This window comes from Podarcis pityusensis, assembly GCF_964106645.2.
Source record: "Podarcis pityusensis genome assembly, chromosome: 14".
NCBI classification, from domain to species: Eukaryota; Metazoa; Chordata; class Lepidosauria; order Squamata; family Lacertidae; genus Podarcis; species Podarcis pityusensis.
In genome coordinates, this window is record NC_138039.1 from 38,727,565 (window position 1) to 38,733,907 (window position 6,343).

At 44.2% G+C, this 6,343-nt stretch overlaps 1 long non-coding RNA gene across 1 annotated transcript; it reads right to left on the reverse strand.

Moving 5' to 3' along the window:
* Window positions 1–4,115: 4,115 nt before the first annotated feature.
* Window positions 4,116–6,037, reverse strand: LOC308462790. Its single transcript, XR_013979358.1, has 2 exons — window positions 5,893–6,037; window positions 4,116–4,426 (listed from the first exon to the last, which is right to left on the reverse strand). It is a non-coding gene; the product is annotated as an uncharacterized lncRNA (long non-coding RNA).
* Window positions 6,038–6,343: the final 306 nt, after the last annotated feature.

Here is a 6,343-nt window from a genome sequence, read left to right on the forward strand (position 1 = left end):
TCCCTCGGCCAATAAAGCGAGATGAGCGCCGCAACCCCAGAGTCGGTCATGACTGGACCTAATGGTCAGGGGTCCCTTTACTTTACTTTTGGCCCTGCTCCAGAGGCCAGTGCAAAATGAAGCAGCTAAACTGTGGATGGGAACAGACTATCGCCGGCACATAATTCCAGTGCTTAAAAGTTTGCACTGGCTGCCCATACGGTCCCAAGCCAGGTTGAAGGTTTGTGTATTAATCTACATGGCGCTTAACAGTTTGGGTTCAGGATACCTCAAAGATCACCTGATCCCTTATATCCCTGCCCAGTCACAGAGGTCTTGAGGGGGAGGATCACTGTTAGTGGTCCCCCATGGCTCAGGTGCATAGCTTAGATGCACCATCACCTGTGCGCATTCAGGATTGTGGGTCTGAGTCTGTGGAACTCTCCTCCACTTGAGGCCAAACAGCCCCCTCCCTTCTGAACTTCCAGCACCTACCGAAGACCTTTTTAAAAAAAATTCCAGAAGGCATTCCAGAAGCTTGATTTTGTAGTTTCAACTGATTTTTATTTTTACTGCATCTTTGTAAACTGCTGAGAGACTATTGTAGTTAAGCAGTTGCGCAAGTTGTTAAAACGAATAAGACAATAAAATCAATACATGGTGGTTTCTCAGTTTCTCTTTTCCCCCATTTTTAAATTACTGGTAAGTTTGCCGCATTTGCACGTCTGTTGGCGATTTATTTGTTTTTCAGACCTCGAGAAAAAAATGGTTAGCATTTCAGGGCACAAAAAACTGAGGAGGAAGTGCCTTTTTCAAAAGCTACCTGCATTTTATTTTGGGAAGCGTAAACAATGTACAAAATTCCTTCTCCATCTCTAACTGTGACTTTATGGATAACTGGCGGTGGAGCGGTTGGGGGTTCAGGGACTTGGAGAAGGCCTTCATGATGAAAGGAGGGCATGGATTTGGGAGAAGTCTTGGGTTGTGGGAGGGAGGGTGCCCCCCAGGAGGCTAGCGAGGGAATGAAAGCAGAGGGGAGCCGGTGTTACCCGGAAGGAAGTGAACAGAGGTTGCCATTTATTTGTGTATTTATTTATTTGATGTATTTATTTCCTGCCTCTCTCTCGAGCTGGGATTCAAGGCAGCTTTTTAAAAGCACCATTGTCAAATACGAAGTAATAAAAACAAACTAGTAAAAAAATAATGGTTAAAATGCAATGACATGTATTTCGAATCATCATTACAATACCTGATAGCAATTGGAGGGTGGGGGGTTTACATGTTTTCCACGTGGAAGGTCCCAGATCCTAAGAGGGTCAGGTAGCAGATGGTGGGGAAGACCTTTTTGTGAGGCTCTAGAGAGCTGCTGCCAGATGGGGGAGTCAGGACTGGGCTAGATTAGCCTTCCCCAACCTGGTGCTCTCCAGATATTGTTGGACTCCAAAGTCCTGTCAGCCCCAGGTAGCATGGCCAGTGATTGGGGTGATGAGAGTGGTGGTCCAACTACATCTGGAGGGAAACAGGTTGAGGAAGGCTGGGCTAGATGGACAAATAGTGGTGTGATAGGTCAGGGCGTTTGGCTGTTAACCAGAAGGTTGGTGGTTCAAGCCCACCCAGAGACTGCTGTGCCCAAGATTCCTACATTGCATGGGATTGGACTAGATGACCCTTGGGACCTTTCCAACTCTACAATTCTATGAAATCATTTTCCAATGACCTTTACTTTTTTTAAAACCTGGAGCTGTCCTTTTATCAGCAGCTTGAGCTTCAGGAGTTACCAGGTGGTGACACTGCACTCCATGTCATGAAAAGCTTCACCTGCTCATTTTTGCCACTCAAAACTCTTCTAGGGTGAAGGAGAAGGCTAAGGGAGCTGCAGGATAGCAGGGATCTTCTGCAACTGCGTAGGGTTGCCCTATGTCCAGAAGCAGGAAGTGCTTTTTGGGGGGCGGCGGAGTGTGTGGAATTCCCCCCAAAAAACTTAACAACTCTTGTGTCCGGAATTTTACTTCTTGGAATATGGCAACCCTATCTTAGGAGCAAGACCTACTGAGAAGGGTTGCTGGACTCACTAGACCTGGCACAACTGCACAGCCCTGTTTCTTCTAATAAAGAGTTAACTTCCCTTACTCCATGTGATTTATTGCTGACCCACTCCTAACACAGATACAGAGTCCCAAGGGCTGGATCGAGGGGTTACATTTGGCTCCTGGGCCCAGCCCTGCCTTACCATTATGAAGGTCCTCCTAATATTCAGCCAAAATCTGTTTCCCTGAAATTTCCACCTATTAGTTCTAGCCCTGCCTTCCAGAGCAACAAAGCCTGCTCCATCTTTGGAACATATGTAACTGGGATGAGAGTGTAGCATCCATAACCACAAGCTCTTCGCAGAGAAAACTGGTCATTGAAAGGCAGGCTATACATTCCATGGACTGCAAGAAGATCAAACCTATCCATTTTTAAGGAAATCAGCCTTGAGTGCTCACTGGAAGGACAGATCCTGAAGCTGAGGCTCCATACTTTGGCCACCTCATGAGAAGAGAAGACTCCCTGGAAAAGACCCTGATGTTGGGAAAGATGGAGGGCACAAGGATAAGGGGACGACAGAGGACGAGATGGTTGGACAGTGTTCTCTAAGCTACTAACATGAGTTTGACCCAACTGTGGGAGGCAGTGGAAGACAGGAGTGCCTGGCGTGCTCTGGTCACGAAGAGTCGGACACGACTAAACAACAACAAATACATTCCAGGAACAGAACAAATAAATATGACTAGATGAACGCTACAGATATGTATCTTGGGTTCACAGAAAAATATCCCCTGCATATAGAAAGATAGTTCATCAGGGAAATGGTTAGGTTCCAGCCTGTCTCCTTGATTTGCTACTTTTCTATGCAGATGGTTTGTTTTTGACGATGTTGCCAAACCTGTGATCTCCCACCTGCAATAGTTGGAAGAGTACAAAACAATCTTGCCTTGTCATCTGCAGGAACTAGCTCTTAGATAATACCAACGCACCAACCACCAGCTAATTCCACTTTCCCAGTCTGGAGAGATTTTACCTTCCTCCTTAGCTAAGAAACGTGGCCAAGGGAGCGCTGGCACATCAAAGGCCTGGAAAAAAATATCATCAATGGCACCTCCAAGCTATTGTGCCTATCAGGCAGAGAGATAACCATCAGGAATAATAAGATGCTGCACACAGAGGTTGCACAAACAGCGAGTTGAAGCAACCTTATAAAAATGCATCTGCTGGACTGGGCTTGTCCCTTGCTTGGAGGCCACCAAAGCTCCCACAGAATTATCTTAAGAACGAGCTTGCAGCACTTGGAACACCGTGGCAAGAACTCCAGCATGCAAGGGGAATCTTTCCCACTGTTGCACACAAAGCAAGATGCACAAAATCGCAAGGTATTTGCTGCTATTACTTGGAGAAGGAAGCTGGAATCCAAAGAGAGGCCTTATGTGCAGGATCGCCAGGTGTCTCTGGGGATGACCTGAACTTTCAGGGCTGTAGGCTGCATTCCTATATCCAGTACCTGGGAGAAACACCCACTGGGCTTACTTAACGTAAGCAGGGGAGGGTGAATCTCAATTCTGGTTTCTCTCATTTATCACCTCTCCAACTCACCACATTTCCACAACCATTTGCAATTTTCATACAAAAACAAGCGCTCATGAAATTCAACAGCACTTTACTGCCAATTTCTCCCACTATACAGATGTTTGTAGGCAATTTTACCTCATATATGCATGTGCAGAGCACTTTTCCCAAACGTAATGCATTTTTGTATGTTATTTTGACAAATATATGCATTTTATGAGTAACTTTACCCCAGTATATGCATTTTGTACACATTATTTGGCCGGAGAACTGCCTTGCAATATTCAGGAAAGTGTTTTTAAGACCAGTTGGATGGCCATCTGTCATGTATGATCTAGTTGAGATTCCTGCATTGTAGGGGGTTGGACTAGATACCTCTTGGGGTCCCTTCTAACTCCACAGTTCTATGATTCTATTAAATTGCCATCCAAGACTGGATTGGCAATTTTAGGCAGGTCTTTATTTTGTTTAGCTCTTATTTAAAAGCTGCCTTTTCTCCACAGCTCCCTAGGGGAGAATAAATGGCCATTAAACCAGTTTAAATCAGTAATGTAGACCATGACCCTCAACTGCTGAGGTTCTCCGTGAACATTTCTCGGCCTATTCGCAGTAGTCATGCTCATCTGATATCCTGCTTCCACTTATGGCATTCTTCCAGTGGAAATCAGGAGGTGAGGAAGCTACTGTAGCCTTCCAGACTCTACCAGACTCTGTGGACTGTACGTCCCATCAGCCTCAGTCAGCATGGCCAATGTCCATGGATGATAGGATATGTAGTCCGGACAGCATTATCTGGTGGGCCACAACTTCCCCATCCCTGACTTAGACGAAGCAGCAGGTAAGCCTGAGAAGAGAAAGACAGTGTGATGAGCATGTTGCCATGTCAACAACTTAATACTCTGTGCTTTAATTATTGATTGACTCATGCTCCTCTAGGATATAATGCAAGCATTAACAGCACACCACAAAGGCTTCTGAACAGAATGTCCTGTGTCATTCCAAAGGTGTGGCAGGTTCTCCAAACAGAAAGAGATCTAAAGGGCGGTGCTTAAGGCAAGTTGGCAATTTGACATTTCAGGAGGTCAGGATGTGCCGTCCCTCCAGGAAAATCTGGAACACTTCTTGCTTCCTTCAAAATTGCAGTGGCAGCTTCCCTCGGCAGGACACTCCAATTTTTGCCTCAGCCAATTTTATTTATTTTGAGATAGATAGATAGATAGAGAGAGAGAGAGAGAGAGAGAGATCATACTCTCATACATATAGAAAGGCAACATACAGTATATAAATGTTACCGTCACATAACAGTGCAATATTAAATAAACAGTGGCTGATAGGCAACATGAGTCATCCTCACAGCCCTTGAGATTGACTGAAGCCCATTGGTTTCAATGGACCTACTTGGAGTATGACTAAAATGGCATATCACCCACTGTTTATTTAATATCACCCAGTATAAATAAGATTTTATACATAACTAATAGCAGTTAAAACAGACAGCAGATAAATAATTTCTTAATTGTTATTTTTGCTTCTGGTCCCCCCCCCCCCAAAAAAAAAGACTTGAAATTTTAGTTTAGGCAAAATTTGATAGCGATTCATTCCAGTAAATGGGTTTGCCATTCAGGGGGGTATAATTATTATGAGAGAAATTATAAAATACTTTCCTATCAAGTCAATCCCCGATTATTCTAAGACATGGGTAGGCAAACTAAGGCCCAGGGGCCGGATCTGGCCCAATCGCCTTCTAAATCTGGCCCGTGGACAGTCTGGGAATCAGTGTGTTTTTACATGAGTAGAATGTGTCCTTTTATTTAAAATGCATCTCTGGGTTATTTGTGGGGCATAGGAATTCATTCTTTTTCTTTTCCAAAATATAGTCCGGCCCCCCACAAGGTCTGAGAGACAGTGGACAAACCTGCCCCCTACTGAAAAAGTTTGCTGACCCGTTCTAAGATGACCAGGTGTAATTCCAGTTTGTAGATGAGTGATGTTGTGTCATAATAACACAAACAATGCTTTTTTGTGACAGTATTCACCAGTACAAACACCTCTTGTTTCTTGTCCATGGCAGCCATTTTGTGCTGGCACCTGAGGCCATTTTGTGATGGCACTCACAGCACTTGTATCAAGATACAAGTTCTGGAACCTCATTGTTTTATTATTTTTACCAAAGAAAAAGCACTGGGCACAAGAAAAATCACACATCCCAGAATGCCTCGAGGGTCATCTTAGTCAAACCTTTCATTGGTGCAGAGATAGAATAGCTCACAACAGACATCTCTCCAGCCTCCATAGTCAAATTGCTCTTACCATCAAAATGTTTCTCATATCACTCAGCCGAAATCTGCAATCTTGCAACCTTTCAGAACACCCTATGCTTTTGCATTTCAGGACGTGGGGTTGCCATATTTTGAAGAGCAAAGAACAGGAGACATTTGCCAACTTCTGTGTTAAACTATGGGTCGCTATGGCAACGCTCTCCATGAAAAAGAGGACGTGTCCTGGAAAAAGAGGACATATGGAGCTTCCATGTGACCTTGTTTTGTTGTGCAATCATTCTGATTTGCTTGCAGGGAGATTATACAAAGCTGGCGAAAGCGTGGCATAAAATGGCAGAAATAAATGCCAAGGAGTAAGGCTGCAATCCCAACCCTGTTTACTTGGGAGTAAAGCCCATTGAAATCAATTAAGCTTACTTCTGAGTAAACATGGAATAAGGTTGTAAGTCATTCATTCAGATGAGGTTTAGTAGGATATAATA